The sequence below is a fragment of the Armigeres subalbatus genome, chromosome 2 (assembly GCF_024139115.2).
Source record: "Armigeres subalbatus isolate Guangzhou_Male chromosome 2, GZ_Asu_2, whole genome shotgun sequence".
NCBI lineage: Eukaryota > Metazoa > Arthropoda > Insecta > Diptera > Culicidae > Armigeres > Armigeres subalbatus.
Genome location: NC_085140.1, coordinates 138769163 through 138788267, shown reverse-complemented (window position 1 = coordinate 138788267; position 19105 = coordinate 138769163). Strand labels below are relative to the sequence as shown.

Genomic DNA, 19105 nt, shown 5'->3' with positions numbered 1-19105 from the left:
TTGATTAAATTATTGTGAAGCTGAGATGAGTGCGTCGAAACAACGAGAAAAAAATTGGAGTATAGCGGAGGATGAGGCACTGTGCACTGCACTGCAATATATCGCAAGATGCAAGCATCGGAACGAACATACGTATCGAATCGATGTATGATCGGGTATATGATTTGTTCATAGAGATTTGCACGGAACGGCATGTGTTGGCAAATCCGGAACTGCGTACCGCTAGTGGCATCAAAGCCAGGTGGCATCACATAAGCAAAATAGTCAGCAAGTTTGTTGGCTACCATGCTCAAATTGAGTCTCGCTGCCAAAGTGGTGCCTCACCGGAAGATATTTTAAAACAGGCGGTCACTTTATTTGCAGCTTCGGAAAACACCTCGTTCTCCCTGATGCACTGTTATATTATTTTTCAAAGTGCTCCGAAGTGGCAGCAGTCAGGGATTGAACTTATCATTTCATTATCATTTAGTATTCAGCCAATAACTCATTTCAGAGACGAAATTCCGAAAAGTGTTGTATGGCGGACTTCTAGCGCTGATTCCCCTCTACAACTTTGTCTAAGGGTTAGGGTGTCCCAACAAAAATCGATTTTCGAAAAATCATGGTGCTCAACCCTGAAATGAAAGATATACCTGTCTGGATAATTTTTGTAGAACAAACCGAATTTCTAAAAAATCGTTTAGAGGTCGCGCCAGATCGATTTTTGAAAAATGAGCTTTTTTTAGGTGAAAAATCAAATATTGGGTCCTTTCACAATTTTTTCTCAGGGTCACCCATTCGTTTTATATTTTTTTATTTTTCTGTGGATCTTTGCCCGTATTCTCCATGAATTAGTTTTTGGTATTTTCCGTTTTTACAGTCTGCAGAACATTTTAAATATCGAAAATAACACATTTTTTGACTAATTTTCGAAGTTACTTCATCCTTACACAAAAAATAATTTTTACTCGTGCAGAAAAACTTACATACTACAAAGAGCTATTTATGAGCAGTATTTTGATAAATAAAGATTCAAGAAATGTTGTTCTGGGGCTGAGATATTGCAGTTTTAGTAAATAGTCAAAAGTGTTCAAATTCGGTACTTTTTCTCTACATGTTATAATTTCATCAAAATTGCACCAATATTTTAATTTAAATTAAAAACAATTCAAAAGCAAATAAATGGGAATATTTTCTAGGTAACATAGCTTTTCTTTCCAATGAAGTTGGTTACCTGAATCACAGTAATTGGTCGGAGTAAGTAAATGGAGCCAGTAATAAAATGATATCACACCCATCAGTTAATATGTAGCCATATACAAGTAATCAGGTTTACCATGATCACTTTATTAGTTTTGATTCAATCATAGGATGCTTTTCACGGCATTCAAAAAACAAGGCAGGCTCAGCACGTATGTAAACATTCAGTTTGAACGTAAACATGTGTAGACGATGCTTTACGGTCTCAGCAGACTTACTTTTGTACTCTAAAGTGTGCACATGGCGATAAAATATGCGTCACCCTTGAACTGTCATTTTTCCGTTTTTACTTTACGTTTATTCCGTTTTTTTAAATATCTCAAGTGAACTCATGACATATCAAAAGCATCACGGTATACAGACAACAAGGTAGGCTCGTAAGAAAAGTGACACGTCAAGAGTGACGCATATTTTAACGCCACATGTTGGAGTACAAAAGTAAGCATGCTGAGACCGTAAAGCATCGTCTCAGTTCAGCTTGTGCGAAGATAGTAGTGACGACACATGTTTACGTTCAAACTGAATGTTTACATACGTGCTGAGCCTGCCTTGTTTTTTGAATGCCGTGAAAAGCATCCTATGATTGAATCAAAACTAATAAAGTGATCATGGTAAACCTGATTACTTGTATATGGCTACATATTTACTTACTCCGACCAAATACTGTGATTCAGGTAACCAACTCCATTGGAAAGAAAAGCTATGTTACCTAGAAAATATTCCCATTTATTTGCTTTTGAATTGTTTTTAATTTAAATTAAAATATTGGTGCAATTTTGATGAAATTATAACATGTAGAGAAAAAGTACCGAATTTGAACACTTTTTGACTATTTACTAAAACTGCAATATCTCAGCCCCAGAACAACATTTCTTGGATCTTTATTTATGAAAATATTCCTTATAAATAGCTCTTTGTAGTATGTAAGTTTTTCTGCACGAGTAAAAATTATTTTTTGTGTGAGGATGAAGTAACTTCGAAAATTAGTCAAAAAAATGTGTTATTTTCGATATTTAAAATGTTCTGCAGACTGTAAAAACGGAAAATACCAAAAACTAATTCATGGAGAATACGGGCAAAGATCCACAGAAAAATAAAAAAATATAAAACGAATGGGTGACCATGAGAAAAAATTGTGAAAGGACCCAATATTTGATTTTTCACCTAAAAAAAGCTCATTTTTCAAAAATCGATCTGGCGCGACCTCTAAACGATTTTTTAGAAATTCGGTTTGTTCTACAAAAATTATCCAGACAGGTATATCTTTCATTTCAGGGTTGAGCACCATGACTTTTCGAAGATCGATTTTTTTTGGGACACCCTACTAAGGGTACATTGCTCTAGGTCTAATATTCACCGCGGGAAACGCTAGTATCATTTTATATACTAAATGATAATAACACTTAAAGCTTGTTCGCGACAAAATCTGGACACAAAACTTTAAGAATAAAAATAAACTGCTGTTGGTTTATTTCGGTACGTTTTTTACTTCAAATGGCTTCATTCCTTATCGATGCTTCGATGTATGCACGAAACTTGGTGACATTTGAATTTTCAAAGAAATAATACGTGCCGAAAGATCTGGCATCCTCAGTAGAATTTGTTTCGAGCTCGTATCCTTCTGGTGGCTCATAAAATCCGTTTTTGTTCTACTCTCTAACGTTTTAGATGTTGTCAAACAAGCATCGACAAATTTTAAAACGCTTTGAACAGTGTTCACATGAAAACAAAATGTTTTTAGTCAGTTTCTGGATCGAGAGACTCGAATTTCAATTGCGACTGCACACAATTCTTTCCGAACCTGCAATTCCTTCGACGCCATCTTTCACTACGTACTTGTAACACTTATGAGAAATATATTTTCAGAAAGTACAGACATACATTCATCAATCTACGAAATAATTCACTTGTTGATGAGCTATTTCAAAAGTTATACGTGTTTAAAGGTGTCCAGATTTTGTCGCGTACAAGCCTTATTATCATTTAGTATATTGAGTGTTCCTAGCGTTTCACGCTGTTAATATTAGACATAGAGCAATGTACCCTTGGCAGCAGTACAACAAAGTAAAGGTATGTCTTTTTGTTTATCTGTTACTCATATTCCTAATTGGTTGATGAATGTGTCCTAGGCCCAACCAAAACGAAAATCGTATGCAGATGAAACCGTTGAAAACGTCAGGCAGGAAGTAATCATGCCAGATGATATGTCTTCGACCTCCAAACGACCTATGGGACAAAAGGCTAGTAAATCCCTTAAGAAGCACCATGGATTCGCTGCAACTAATGCTGGACTGGAAATGGCGAAGGCTGGCACTCAGTTGGCGTATGCTGCAAAAAAAAGGTTAGCTTACAGCCAACAGAAAGCTGTGGCCTTGAGCAGACTGGCCAACCATTCGATTATGTCGATGGATTTGAACGGCTTGAATACGACCGCTAAAGAATATTATATGTTGGAGCAATCAAGAATATTGAAAGAAACCAGAGAGTTGGCCGAAATAGAACCGGGTTCAGAACCAGAGCCTGAAGACGATGATCTGCTTAACGACGATGCTGCGATTGAAGAGAATGCAGCGGACTATGATCCAGATAGGATTGTCGAGTATTTGCATGAAGGCTATTCGGAAGAGAATGTTTAGCTATAACACTGGAGTAATACTGTGAATGAAAAATACTCTTAGATCTAGTTATTATGTAAAAGCAGCGGTGTGAAATAAAACTACGAAAAGTAGTGCGACGACTTATAGCATTTGTTTTACCTTTCTCATATACACTAAGGGAATATATTCATTCCAAAATCATTTTTTTTATAAAAGGCCCGGATATCCATAATGTTAAATACCAATCGACTCAGTTCTATGAATTGAGGTGATGTGTGTGTGTTTTTTTTTCTTCCTAAACAATGGAGGGGGAATCTGCTCAACAGACATCCTGGGTTGACCAGGAAGTGCGGGGTTAGGGATCACCGAGGGAGGCAGGACTACATCCCCGACCCGCTAAACCGTTTCCATTGCCGCCAAGCCCATAGTCCCTTCGGTACAACCAGAAAGTAATGCTTCAAAGGGGGCCAGTGTACAACGCACCCTCGAGGTTAGCTGCGTGTCCTTGCAGCACCGAACATCGTAACTCGCTTTTTTAGAAGAACACCATGGTATCGTGCCAGCGCGTTGCCGGCTTTCCAGGTGGCCTTACCACGCCCTATGTCCTCGGAAGATGGGAAGGGTCGACTTCGCGCCTGCTTCCCTCTGCACGACTGGTATCAAGAATGATGATGCCGCGTGCACCCCAAATTGACCTTTCTGCGATAGGGCCTATTCGCCAGCACACAGAGGGACTTGCCGACGTGAGGCCTACGCCTGCCCCAGCCTTGACGAGGACCACTTTCCGTCCTCGGGCTCGGAACCCGCCCAGTTGACCGACGCCGCGAAAGCGACGATACCATGTTGTTCTTCGCGCGGCCACTTGTTCGATAAAAGGATCGAGTTCGACCACAGAGCATGACCACCGGTATGACCCATGAAGCCGACTCCGATCCCTTGGACCACCTCTTATTTGCGCCTGAACTAGCCATCCTTGAGTCCACACGCCACCTTCTGTGAAGCTCCGAGACGATTTGGGCGATAGCCGATAAAACGGCGTTCCAGCCAACTTCATCTTTACACGTCCTCCGAACTAGGTTGTCCGGGGTAGTGTCCAGACCACATGTGGCAAGCATGTGGTCACGCATTGCGCGAAAACGTGAGCACACGAACAACACGTGTTCCGCCGTTTCCTCTAAACCTGCGCACACCAAACACTCGGGCGAGGCCGAGCAAGCCAGCTGCGTTACCTGCACTTTGATTTTGCAGCACGCTTAAACGCCGGGCACTTCGAACCCCCCATGGGGTGCTTGCTGTTCACAGATTTGCTGGAACAAATCAAACAATTGGGAGGGTTCGTGCAGCATTGTGCCTTATGTCCCTCCAATCCGCAGCGTCGGCAGAGCTTGCTTCTGTCAGGGCCTTTGTAGTCCCATTGCTTGTGCCCCGATTCCAGGCACTTGAAGCAAACTTCGGGTTGCTCGTATATGCGCACAGGGCATACCGACCATCCCACCTTGACGCTCCCTAACTTGACTACCTTGGAGGCGTCCGCTGCAGATAGCCGAACCAATGCTACCTGCGTCCCTGCCGGACCTTTCCGTAGCCGAACGGCTGCGGTGGGCGTCTCCACTTTACACTGTCGCCGCAGTGCCGTGACGAGCTCTTCGACTTCAGTGATCTCGTCCAGGTCTTTAACCCTTAGATTCACCTACGTTGTGAGTGCCCTCACCTTGACCGTCTCGCCTAGATCTTCCTCCGCCAACTTCTTGTAGGCGGCGCCCTTTTGCGAGACGCCCCGCTTCAGCTCGAGGATCATCTCGCCCATCCGGGTACGTCTTATTCGACGTACGTCGGCGCCGAGTTCACCGAGCTTGACGTCACTCCTCATCGCCTTCAAAACGTCCGAGTACTTAGCCTCGTCCGCCGTGATGACTAGGGCATCGTCCCTGGAGCGATTGATGTCTACCCTAGACTTCTTGCTACCCTCATTCGCCTGGACCTTTTTTTCGGCCCTTGACGTCTTCGGTTTCCTCTTGTTCTTGACCAGGGTCCAGGAGGCGTCATCCCCCTCTATTTCCCTGGTCTGGTGCGGCTGAGAGCTCTCAGCCTACCGTAACCCCATACCACCGTCTTTCCTGGACGGACCTTTCCAGGCCCTTCCTCCCCCGCTTTTGGAGGTACCTGACCGGGGTTCAGCATCCCAGCCACAGTACCCTTGTTCGGGGTAGTAACCCTCCGCGTTTTGGAGCGGCCCCCAGGGAACTCATCCCCTGGAGACTGTCTCCCCCGTTTTTGTGTCTGCTCCGCTGGAGCAGTCACCCCCGACGTGCCTGCGAATACTTGAGCCTCAGTCTGGGTAGACTTTGGTACCACCGTCTTCGCTGGCACGCCCTCGGTCGATTTAACCTTGCCCGAGTCCGCGAATCCTTGGGCCTCAGTCTGGGTAGATCTCGATTCCACGGATTTCACGGGTTAGACTTGGCCGTCCCGACCGCATGCTTAATGATCTGTGCTTATGAAAATGTCAACATTCCATCAAAATTGTAGGATATTTAGATTTGAAGTTATTGCCTCAATATGGAGACACTTGATCCCCCATTAGTTTATTTATTTTATTTCGTCAACCAACGTAGACTAGTACATATACATATAGATGTTTGTTTTTGTAATCCTATAGTATGATTAAATAATATTTTTTTTAGTAAAGTGATGTATAATTTTGATTTTGAATTTATATTGCTGAATTTGTAATGCTTGTTCTTTGAAAACATTGTCTAATGTTATGCCGGGACATTGTTGTCAATAGTTTCGCAGTGTTGATTATAAACAGCCATCATTCGGTTGAGAGGCCCAAATTTGGCGTAATTTGTTCGGCAGTGGTTGGTTAAAAATAATGTTCTATGTTGAAGTAGCCGAGAAGGTATGTAAAAATTAAATTTCGATAATTCCTGAATGTGCACAAAATTCCGGACGTCTGAATGTGCACAAAATCGGGAGATCAGGAATATCAGTGAAAATGGTCAATTCCAAAAGTTCATCCCACAGCTTTGATAATTTTCGCTTTCATTCATATGGGTGAATTATGTACGCAATCAATAGCGAAAATCCTCCGTGATATGCAATGACAATAATAAAAGTCGAGTCAAGTACGAGACACTGAAGACGTCCTTATTGTTAAGGTCGAAATACGTATCCTTATTGTTAAGGTCGAAATACGTAATCAAATCACATAGTGGAATCAAATCAATTGGTGGAATTTTTTTTTGTAAACACGTTTATTGGGGCTTCAAACATTAAGACTCATTCTACAATTTACATTTGTAAACAATTTAAAACAAATTCTAACGCATCTACAGAGAGATCGTTGGCATTTAAAATGAAATTTATATAACTAATAAATAATTTAAGTGCCTGATATCTGTTTCTCCTTGGTACGTCCTTTAGTTCCGGGCGCTGTAGATCATGGAAACGTACTCTCCGACCCAGGATTGTTTCCAACCTTGGTTGAAAATGTCTCCACAATGCGCTGGTTCGTTCGCAGGTGGTAAATTTATGTTCCAGATCCTCTACGACGTTAGGACACAATTGACATATTGGACTAGCTATACGGTTCTGCCGATGTAGAAGCGCAGCATGTGGGATTTTCCCGTTCACAAGAAGGAAGTATGTAGATTGCTCCACAGATGTAAGTTCCTTGGTTCTTATGTTCTTCCATACCCTCTTCCACTCAACTCCTGGATTATCTTCGACGACTTTTGGAAGTTGCAAACCATCTCGATTAAAGTTGTGTATAGCTGCGGTGCAAGGATTATCTTTTAGTTGTTGCGGAATGTATGGTAATGTCTTTGTTATATTCTTCAGGCAGGGATACAGGGCTGGTATTGCAGCCACATTTGGAGGATTATCCATACAATATCTGAAGGAGCTGGCAAATGGTGTATATTCCAATTCCTTGAGAAATCTGGTGTTGAGTAAAGCTTTACATTTGTACATGGGTAGGTGAAGATTGAGACCCCCCTTTTCTTTAGGTAGTGTAAGCTGTGCTATAGGTACTCTGTAGGGGTATCGCTCCCAGATGAAGCTTCCGATGTGCGAAGTAATGCGCGCGACTGCTTGATTCGGGATACTTAATGTGGATGCAAGGAACCATAATTTTGACGTGATGAATGTATTGAGAGCTATCACCTTCTGGTGTAGATTCAAATTTCTTGGTTTGAACATCCACATCAAACGTGACGTATTCCTAATGACTTCATTCCAATTGAAATCAATTGTCCGTTTTTGCGAGTTGAAGAAGGTCACTCCTAAGATCTTGATTGATTCGCACACCCGTGGCCAGAAAGTATCATCTCCATCACGCTGAGGTCCAATATTTACTGCAAATGATTTGTCAAAGTTCAATAACGATCCAGAGCATCGACCAAAGTCCAGGAACGTTTGCTTGATAACATCGAGTTTTCTTATGTCCGTGATCACAATCGATATATCGTCAGCATACGCCACTATTAGATCCAGCGGACCGTCACAGATGGTGTGCAGTTTTTCTAGGAGAGGATGCAGGAAAAGGACAAAAAGGTGCATACTTAAGGGATCGCCTTGACGGATGGAACGTTGGATGGGAAAATACGGAGTGAGATTTCCATTGATAAGAAGGCGAGAGCTAGAAGTGGACATGATCTTCCCTAAGAGCTGTATGAAGTTTGGATTCAAACGAAAGTTCTGCATCACACTCAGGAGGAAATTTTTACTGACACGATCAAAGGCATGATCGAGATCAAAAGAAATCAGTTTCCCAGATCTACGACGACAGTTAAGCTCTGCAATTCTATCTTTAATAGAGTGCACTGCTTCAAAAATGGTTCGATCAGCATTTGAGCATTTTTGGCTGCATGTTAGCAGATTGTTTTCAACCATCACATTTTCCAAACGCTGTTTCAGTATTCTTGAAAGGAGTTTGTAATCATAGTTAAGGAGACTTATAGGTCTAAATGCCTTGATAGTTTGGTCATTCGTTTTCTTTTTGCTTAATACAATTACTCCCTCAACAAATTTTTCGAGGATATTTCCCCTCAAAGCTTCATTAATGATTAAGTTTAACTGTGGGTGGATAATATCAAAAGCTTTAAGATAAAATTCCTTGGGAATTCCATCGTTACCAGGAGATTTCCTAGAAGCACTTTTTTTGATGGCGAAGAATATTTCTGCCGTTGTGATTTCGTTCATCATGGTGTTGTTGGTATCAGAGTTAGGAGGAATTATTCGATTGTGGAGAAAATGGTCGTTGTTATCCAAATCTTCTTCCCTGTATAAATCCTTGAAAAAATTGAACACATGGTTTTCTATTTCAGATAAATCAGAAAGACGATGCTCCTGATGCCGTAAAGAGCTAATTATAGTTTTTCTCCGATACCTCTCACCTAACTGATAAGCAGAGATCTTTTCTCCACAGATAAATCGATCATTTAAACGTTCGTATGATTTAGAAAACCGACTTTGAACAAGGAGCATTTTGGCTTTAATTTTATTTACATCTGTGGTTCCATTTGGGTTCCGATGTAGATCATTATAGGCTAGTTTCAGTTGTCGATATAAAATTTCGTTAGTTACATGAAATTGCCGAAACGATTCGTTAGTTTTCCATCTAAAAAAACTACGTATTTTTGGTTTGGCGTATTCGATCCACCAGGACATCCAACTGCCGTAGTTTCGGCGTTCACGCAACCAACGATTCCACTTATGGGAGAACTCCTCCAAATTATCAGCATTCAACACATGAGCGCGGATCGACCAGTAGCCACGACCATGTGGCTTACCTAAGTTGGGTAGACAACAACGAATTTTGTACGCTTTATGGTCGGAGAAAGACGTTACAAATAGCTCTGAAGCACGAAGATGCGGAACAAGCGACCTAGACACGTAAATCCGATCTAATCGCGAGGCAGAATTTGGGCGAATGAAACTGTAGTCAATTGTGTTTCTGTGTAAACAATTCCATGAATCGGACAAATCAAGATTCTCTACCAATTGTTTGAGCGACATACTGAAGTTACTTGTACCAGTTGCATCTTTCGCGTCAATTACACAATTAAAATCGCCGCCTATTATAAGATGCTCGGCCGAGTTCTGTAGATAGAAGGGTAACAGTTCTCTAAATACATTTTCACGAGAGGCATGATTCTGCGTCCCCGAATGGGCATAAACATTGCAGATTGTTACAGAATTCGATATTTTGACCGTTAAAACACGACTATTGAGGCTGCGTTGTATATTTGAGTATGGAATATGGGATTTGAGAGCGATAGCAGTTCCTCTTTTGGCTTCATCGACATTGGTTATTAGATTATAACCAGGGATAAATAAATTAGCAGATTCAACCTCTTGTAGAAGAATAATATCTAATTCTATCAAGCGAACGAAGGAGCGAAGAGAGGCTATTTTGTTTTCGCTAGAGATAGCATTTATATTGATTGAACCAATACTGTAACAGAGAAGGGGAAGTTGGTTCATTTCAACAGGTTACAAGACAATGGACCGTATATACTCGCGGTGACTCGAGGTTAATTTGTCAGGATTGGAAAGGCTTTATTAAATGTGAGCTTTAGTTTGTTGGAATAAAGAAATAGTTTCAGAACGTCGTTAGTAATGTTAAGCAGAGTCGATTCTCTAGGCCGAAGAGGGATTCAATTTTTGCTTTTCGGACGTCCTCTTCCCCGTTTGGCTAAGACGAACGGGCCGCCTTCAGTGGATGACTCATTGCTCTCACTCTCAGAAATCTCCATGGATAGGGACTTGGATGGGAGTGGGACTTTGAATAAACTGACTTGACATGGTGAAGCATTTCTGTGGAGTTGTCCCTTTACAGCTTGTTTCTCCGATGTACCATTCGCCAATTCTGCAACAGCAGCATCAGCATCTGTAACGGTTGAACATGCAGCATCAGTAGCAGTACCAGTGACGGTCGAACAACTAGCAACAACAGCAGCAGCAGCGATGACGAACGATGATCCATCAGCAGCAGCAACAGCAGCAGCAGCAACAGCGGTATTATCTTCCCCATTTGTAGTTCCCTCATTCTCGTCCATTCGCTTGTCTGTTTCTGGAGGCGGTGAAATGGTGGAACAGGAAACCAGAGACAGTGGCTACTCTATTTCCATCATCCACAGTTTGTGCTCTTGACGATCGAGCTAGATCATTCAGCTGGTTAAGGTTTGTACCTACAAACTCTGGCATGAGCGAGGCCACACCAGCAGGTTGGTTTAACACATTTGCGTAGCTGGATTTACTTTGTGCTGCTTTCAGCCTGTTGTTGAGATCGGTCTTTTGTCCCAACAGCTTTTTATTTTCGACACATGTACTCCCTGGATGAGATGGGTTAGTACAGTGCCGACACCATTGAGGCTGATTTCTGTAAGAAATCAGGGTCTCCTCGCCACAAATTGTCACAAATGATTTGATGTGACGACGCAGAATTACTTTTGCCACTCGCACTCCCGATGATATGCCTTTGAAAGCGAAATTTTGTCCCCATACTTGCTCCTTAATGGATACGACATCTCCGTACTGCTGCAGGTATGCAACAATATCATCGTTCCGAACGTTTTCGGACAAATCGTGGATCTTTACTTCCACTCTCCCGTCGTCCATAACCAACCGCACCTTGACTTTGTTTTTGTTCACCTCCAGCTCATGGCGATTGTTGTGGCGATCAACCACATCTTGGGCAGTCTTCAAATCACAGCACTTAACATGGGCACACACTTGCGCATGGTTCATCTGTAGACGTAAGACTTGTTCTACGGTGAGACCGATCGTCTCATGAATGAAACCATGAATTTCTTCAAAAGAAGGTCTCTTCGGGAAGTTCGATAGATCGATCTTAAAGGCGTTTTCACGGGCGCGCACGGCGGTCATGTTTGCTAGCGAACGACAGCACAGTTTTCGAAGTCGCCAGAGTAAACTGACGCAATTTAACGTTCTTCACACTAGAGTGTGAGACAAAGCAGAAAAATAAAACCGATAGGGTTGCACAGAGCAAATTTGAAAATACGTCTGGTGTCAGCAAGAGCTTGAACCTAACTGAATCAAATGGAATTGTACAAATTCGTCTGATGACAAGTAATGACATTCCACTGATAGCTCAAAATAATTTTCTTATCAATAATAAAAATTCCTTCGTTAATTACCGTACAGTACCGAAAACTTTTATTACTGATTGCAAAATGAAAGGTTATCAAAAAATCGCGAAGCTCTGGGATGAACTTTTAGAATTGGCCAATTTTACGGAAATTCCGGATCTTCCAAAGGGCTTTCCGATGACCGCTCGAGGGATAAATTTTTCCAGAAATGGCATATACAATATATCAAAGTTGGGATCATCAGAGCACATATTTCCAAGCAATTTTATGTTTCAAAACACGAAACTCGAAAATTTGGTGACAAATTGAGAAGCTCAAACAGTACCTCTTTAGCACAGGTTCCCCGGGGACTAGAGTGGTCAATTTGGATGAATCAGCCCGTGGGCTTGTTATTGGAACCTACAGCTTTTGTTTGGTGCCTAAAGATCGAAAATCGGTTGAAATTTGAGTTTTTGTGATCGAGATGAAATCTTGGGTCCAAATGGACCCCAATGCACAATGTGTCACTTTTTTTGTGCCGCCTCTCCTAGATGTCGCTGGAAGCTGATTTTCTCAGGGAATCTTAATTTCTTAAATTTAGGAAAAATCTGAAATTTTTCAGATTTTTTTCTCGTTGCGTTGCAAAGTTACAGCGGTGTTTTGAGTGTGCTTGGGACGAAATGGACCCCAATGCACTAGGAAGGTTAAATGGTATAAAAATAGAATTTTCGTCATATAGAAAATAGAATATCAGAACAGTCTCTATGTTGATCTGAGGTGTGAGAACTGGGTTGAACGCTCGCTAGCGTCTATGAAGGCGGACGCAAGATCACATTAAGTACAATACGGCCAATCTGAGGTGTTCATAGCAGATTGATCTCTCGTCTGATGCCATGAGGGCGGATGCAGCATGTTCTAAGCTTCTTTTTTTCTTCCCTTCGAGGGAAATAACTAGAAAAGTATTTTTGTAAGAATGTAGTATATTGAACAAGAAAGTCATCCCGGAAAAGCTTGTTAGTCGTCGACTAACCGCGACCCGCCACTACTACAGGACTGTTTGACTTAGAAACCTTGCAGTTAATAACTGGATGTGGGGGATGTAATGCTAATGAATAAGAAGAAGAAGAAGCGCGAAATTGCATTACTAGCATCTTTTCATAAGATGTGGATTGTTTGAGTGAGTGTACAAGATTTTCTCGCGCACGTTCTATTCCTTCGACTGTATTTTCGAAACTACTACCTTCAATGTATAAAGCTTTGGAAAAGTTGATAAAGAGCAAAAATATTGCACCCTTTCTATCAATAAACTGATTTTACTATCACTTGTCATAAGACGAGTTTATACAATTCCATTGAATTCCACCACTTAATTGTATCTTGATAGATACGTATTTCGACCTTAACAGTAAGGCCGTCTTCAGTGTCTTGTACTTGACTCGACTTCGTCAAGTACAAGACACTGAAGACGGCCTTACTGTTGAGGTCAAAATACATATCTGTCAAGATACAATTAAGTGGTGGAATTCAATGGGATTTCATAAACTCGTCTTATGACAAGTGAAGACATTCCACTAAAAAGCTCAAAATAATTTTCTTATCAAAATGATTTTACTATGTTTATAGGAATTAAAATTCGTCACCATTAGAGAAAAAATCGGTATCTCTTTCAATTCTAAAATGAAGAAAAAGTATAAAATCAAAATAAAAATTCCGAACATTCAACTTTTTAAATTGCCATTTTAACTTTAAGGTTCCCCTAAACAAAATTGCCATTTTAACTTTGAGGTTCCCCCAAACACACGCGACGCGATTCTGGAAATGTAAATGGAACATTAGTTGTCGCCGTCGCGGCGATGAAATCGCTCAGGTTTTTCCAGGAGCCTTTATTCGTGTGATTGTTTCCAAAACATATTAAAATCATTTGGTCGGGGTTCTGCCAAAACGCACCAAGCGGCTTATTGACTAACTTGCGATATTTTGATCGTAAAAGTAAAACGGAAATCATTTCATATCAACTCATCCACACATTTGATGTAGGATATCCTTAGTTATGGAGTAGTGGGAAATCCAACCGGTGGAGGTTGATACTCGGATTCTGATGGCTTGTCCGCAAACGAGACCTTTAAGTGGTCTTGTTGTGTAGGGGTTATCACGCCTATCTAGAGAGTAAGAGGTTGAGGGTTCGAGTCCCTCCAAGACACGTGGATTCTTTTTTTTTTTGCAAATTTCATATCAATTTGTCCTTTTCAAAACTTGTGCTGTGCATATGCACAGCCAAGATCCCATTGGAGTGATATAAATTTCTTGGCAATGTCACTCCCAACGTCTATTCAAGCTCATGATGATACTTCTAAACTATATTCCATACCAATCATCCAACTCGTTGACATCTATGAGGGCGTCGGTGAGTCGCTGGTCTCTCTTTAAGTAGATGTCATATCATCATTTCCTTCCCATTACTAGGAAAACGGAGAAGATTGGCGTGGCCGGTAATGGTAGCTCTCATGCTTATTCATTTTGGACCTACAATTGGGTTATCAAATATTAATCCATAAGCAGTTGGGATAAGAAAGTTAAAGAATATACATCACAGCTATCAGTACGCAATCTACTAAATACTCCGTTACAACGGAACGTAATGCAACTGATTTGTTTGTTGAAGAAGTTACGCATAATAATGGTGAATTGAATAAATTAATTCATCAAGTAGGCATGATTTTCGTTTATTTTTGTTCTGGTGAAAAGAGTGGTGGTGACTTACAGATGTTTTTAATCACAACTACGAAAATGACTTCTCCTTCAATTCCGACTCTGAAATTGAACAAACAAAACAAAACAAACAAAAAAAACAAAAAATAACAATTGAACAAAAATATTTTGAACATGGTGCAATTCTGAATCGTGAAACTTTTCAAATGATCAATTATATGGATGAATCAGCTCTGTGATTAAAGATTATTATTAATGAATAATAATTTGTTTTACAATAATCAATAATTATGATTAACGATTGAATTAATTTTTGACAATGATTAACGATTGCGATTAATGAATGAAATGTTTGGAGTAGGATTAACGATAACCGAACGTGAATAAATATTGACACAATACGTGCATGATTAATGAATAACGATCGATTTAATTAATACTTAATGATTATGAATAATCACATTGAATACATTAAATTTGTTTTTGCAAACCTGATCAATCAAAATTGGGTTATGAAAAATTATAAAAGTTATATGATTGTGATTAAAGATTAATGAATTTAATTGATGTTTGCAATGATTAAGACTGAAGATCAATGAATAAACTCATAACAATTATGGATATGATTGATGTTTAGTGGTTTGATATAAAATTCTGTTAATAACGATAAGTGGTTTATGATTAAATCATATTGTTTGTATGATTATGATTAATGAATAATGATTAAATAACCCAATATTCAATAATCATGATTAAATTCATGATTAATCACCAATGCTCTGTTTGAAAATATAAATTGGCTTTTCACAAAGTAGTTCTTTTTTTATTTTATTCAGCTTATTTCTTGAAATAGCAATAAACATTAATTGTTAAAATAACATAAAATCCTTCTCATCGCAACTAACGGAATCCGACCGATTATCATAAGCACTGTCCAATTTGCACAATAATTGCTCTCTAAGTGGTAGGATTTCCGAGGTGACAGGAAAATTATTGCTGGTAGAGCACGCGGGTTGCCACCTCGCCGGCCGGTAGCTCATCGTAGGATTACCGCCACTGACTGGTCTACATGAGAAAAAAAAATAGTGCCAAACCAGCACCCAAAAGCGTCTGATAAAAGAGATTTTTTCTGACCATACCCCACCAGCCAAAGGCCTCCAGTGTCCTGCCGAATCCACAAGCTCGATCTATTCAGTCCGAATGGGAATGAGTATGAAAAGAAGCGACAACATGAATCAAACTACTAGCGGAGATATTCCACACCCACCCCCTTTATTGAAATCTACTCTACGGGGAGTGGATTGCAGCGCGTGCGGGGAACGGAATCACTATCCGAATTCTGTACCGTGGATAAGTTGGAAGATTTATGGCATTCAACAGCTTTGTGTTGTTATCAGAGAAACCGTTCTCATCCCCGTCCGTTCGTGGACCATCCTTCTGCGATTGTTTTTTTTTCTGTTTTGAACCTTTGGCGATGCCAGGTGTGCAGAGGAGCCCACTCTGCTGACCTTTTTTCACTTTTGTGAATAACTGATATTCCACACGGGGGTTTTCCTGGGGAATTGGTTGAACCATAACAGCTGCGTTCGGATTCAGATTTCTGGCGTGGTTTACCCATAAAAGAACCATGATTTACGCATTGCCTTGCGTACGCGCGGTGGTGAAATTGCTTTTTCCGATTTTCCGATACGCTGAAAATGTTTTCTCACGCCGGTGGTGTTGCGGGGTCAACGCAGATTGGAATTTTAGTGGATAGGAGTTTTTTTTTAACATTTTAAATTAATTTTTTATCTCGCTTAACCTAAAAACTTAATAATCACAAATCATTTTAAAAAATTTCTAAATCAAAGGCTCTGCAATGTATCACTAAGTTTAATGTTATCAAATGTTCATTACCGTCGTGCTTCTTTTGACAAATGGGGGTCTGCTTTGGACATTTTGAAACAAGAATTTTAACGTAAATTTTAAAGAATTTTAAACTATCAAATTGTCATTATCGCCATTCGGGTGTCTTTTGATTGTTGGATGACAACTTTTGGTTTGAAAATTGGAATTTTTTTGCTCTAATTTCTCGCAAATTAAAACCTATTCAACGCACATTCGAAAAGAAATACCTTATCAGTAAGCGTTTCGATTTTATGATATTTATGATATTTTTTTCACTTCCACAATTAATTATGAGTGCATATAAATAGCGTCGTATATTTCATCTTTTACTCAAACAGTTTAATGTTTATCTACTGCCAATTTCAGGATTATCTAGTTTCCAACTGCTTTTTTTACGGAAAACGGAAAAATGTAAATCTTATTTAAGTGTTTTTGTGCTCGAGAATTGTTGTTTCAATTCAAAAAAGATTCTCATTGTTATCAAAACATTAAAAAATCTCAACAAAGATAAAATGTTCTATACATAAGAATATGAAGATAAACTCATCTCATACGGAGGAAAGGTGTTTAATGAAACGAAGAAAATGCAACAGAACTTATGCATTTCGCCTTCGCTTCGGACGGTTCATACACTTCGTAATCAAGTCATCTTTTTAAAACATCCAACAACCTTTCAACAATCAAGACGGGGAGAGCAAAATCAGAGCAAACAGAATCATCTCGTGCGACATTATTTCACTCCGCATCGCTCGAAGTCATGTGTCACCTATGACGCAAATAAAATTTGCTTTCTACGAAAACATTGCCCGCTAGCTCCAGGTTCGTTGGTTCCCAGGAATGCCCCTTCGCTGGCAATGCCTTTGGTCGGGTAGCTGTTGACCAAGTCGTACCGGCTCCGGCTCCATCTGCAGATCTACAGAACTATTGCAGCAGTACTTCTAGTACTGGTAGCTCACTGTGACGCGCAAGCGAATGCAGCAACATCCACACACGAGGAGGGCGATAAACCGCTTGTAATCCACTCTGCTGCTGCTGACTGGAGTTGACTCGGATGCCGTTTTTGGGGCATAAGTGGCACTGGTCGTTGTGGACCTCTTTGTATGTACCTTTCAACTGTCGAGAGGTTGCTTCTGGTTGTCTCCCATTCGGCTGTGTGAGATTAAATTAAGATGAATGATTCTATGAATTAAGGCTGGCACACCGATGGCCATACCTGGTGGAACATGATTCCAGCTACGTGGAGGGGCCATGTGGCAGTAATGTTCGAGAGTAACTTTTAGCCGAACAAATATGCTATCCAAGAGCTTTACGGATTTAAGTCAATTCAGGTGGGTAAATTGGAAACATTGGTTTGGATAAGTGTGCAATCTTCGAATAGAACTTTTCACTCGAACCTGTGACGTTCTACTAACCAAATTGGAGAGAGTCTCATTAAGGCTTAAAAGCAATACTAATAGCAGCACTATTTTTCTGTTTAATAATCAAAATAGAACAGAATGATCCAACAACAGTAGCGAAATTATGAATAAAATTTTGTTTCATGCTGATGCTTTGAGGGTAGTCAATTATTACCATGAAAGCACTACCAAGCTTTTTGTTTTTCCCGGTAGATCAAAGCACACGAGCACAGCCTTCCACAACCGTCTTGAAGTTATAAAAAAAATCTTTGATCCTATGATTATGCATTTGTAATTTGTAGATTGGAAGGAGGGAAGAAGGGAAGAGCGACGACGAACGGCGAACGTTAAATGTTAAATGTTAAATGTCTTGGCTGTGCTTATGCACAGTACATGTTGGACAAATTGATATGAAATTTGCGAAAATGAATCCACGTGTCTTAGAGGGACTCGAACCCTCAACTTCCTACTCTCTAGACAGGCGTGATAACCCCTACAAAACAAGACCACTTTTCGGAAAAGACATCAGAATCCGAGTACCAACCTACACCGCGGTTAGCTCTTTTTTGCAAATTGAATATCTTTCAAATGCTTGATTTGCCCAATCGTCACATGTGCTTTACTGTTGCATATCCACAGTCAAGAGAGCCCACATTGTGTATAGTGTGTGAATCAATCAAAGTCTGCTGTATCAAAGACTTGCTTGGCTAAAGCATTTGATGAGTGTGACTGTTCTACGCAGTGTTCAAACGAACAGCTCGCTTTACTGTTGGTATACAATAGTAAAGCACTTGTGTCCAGGGAGTCGGGAATGTTTCTGACCCGAAAACATTCTGGACCGAGAATCGAACTCGCCACTTCCGAATTGACAATCCTACGACTTTACTCGCAAGGCTACTGGAGACCCCAACGGGCCAGCACCTATTGTTGAAGTAAGGGATTAAATCTAACATTGCCTTTTTCCAAGCAAATTCAGAGATCACATCCACAATTGCCTTGACCGTGAAAAACGCGATGTGATAATTATGAAAAAGAAAACATATTAATCATTGCTTTTAAAATTCCATGGAAAACTAACAATTAACATCACTTCATATTCGCCGAATACACGCGTTCTACGAAAGGACTATGTAGTATGGAGTAAACAGAATCATGTATTGTAAACATATATACTAATGTT

General features: G+C 40.3%; 1 protein-coding gene across 1 annotated transcript in view; it reads left to right on the top strand.

Annotated features, from left to right (window-relative positions):
* Positions 1-19105, top strand: part of LOC134210913 (basement membrane proteoglycan) — a 654698-nt gene that overhangs the window by 280724 nt on the left and 354869 nt on the right. The window lies entirely within an intron of this gene.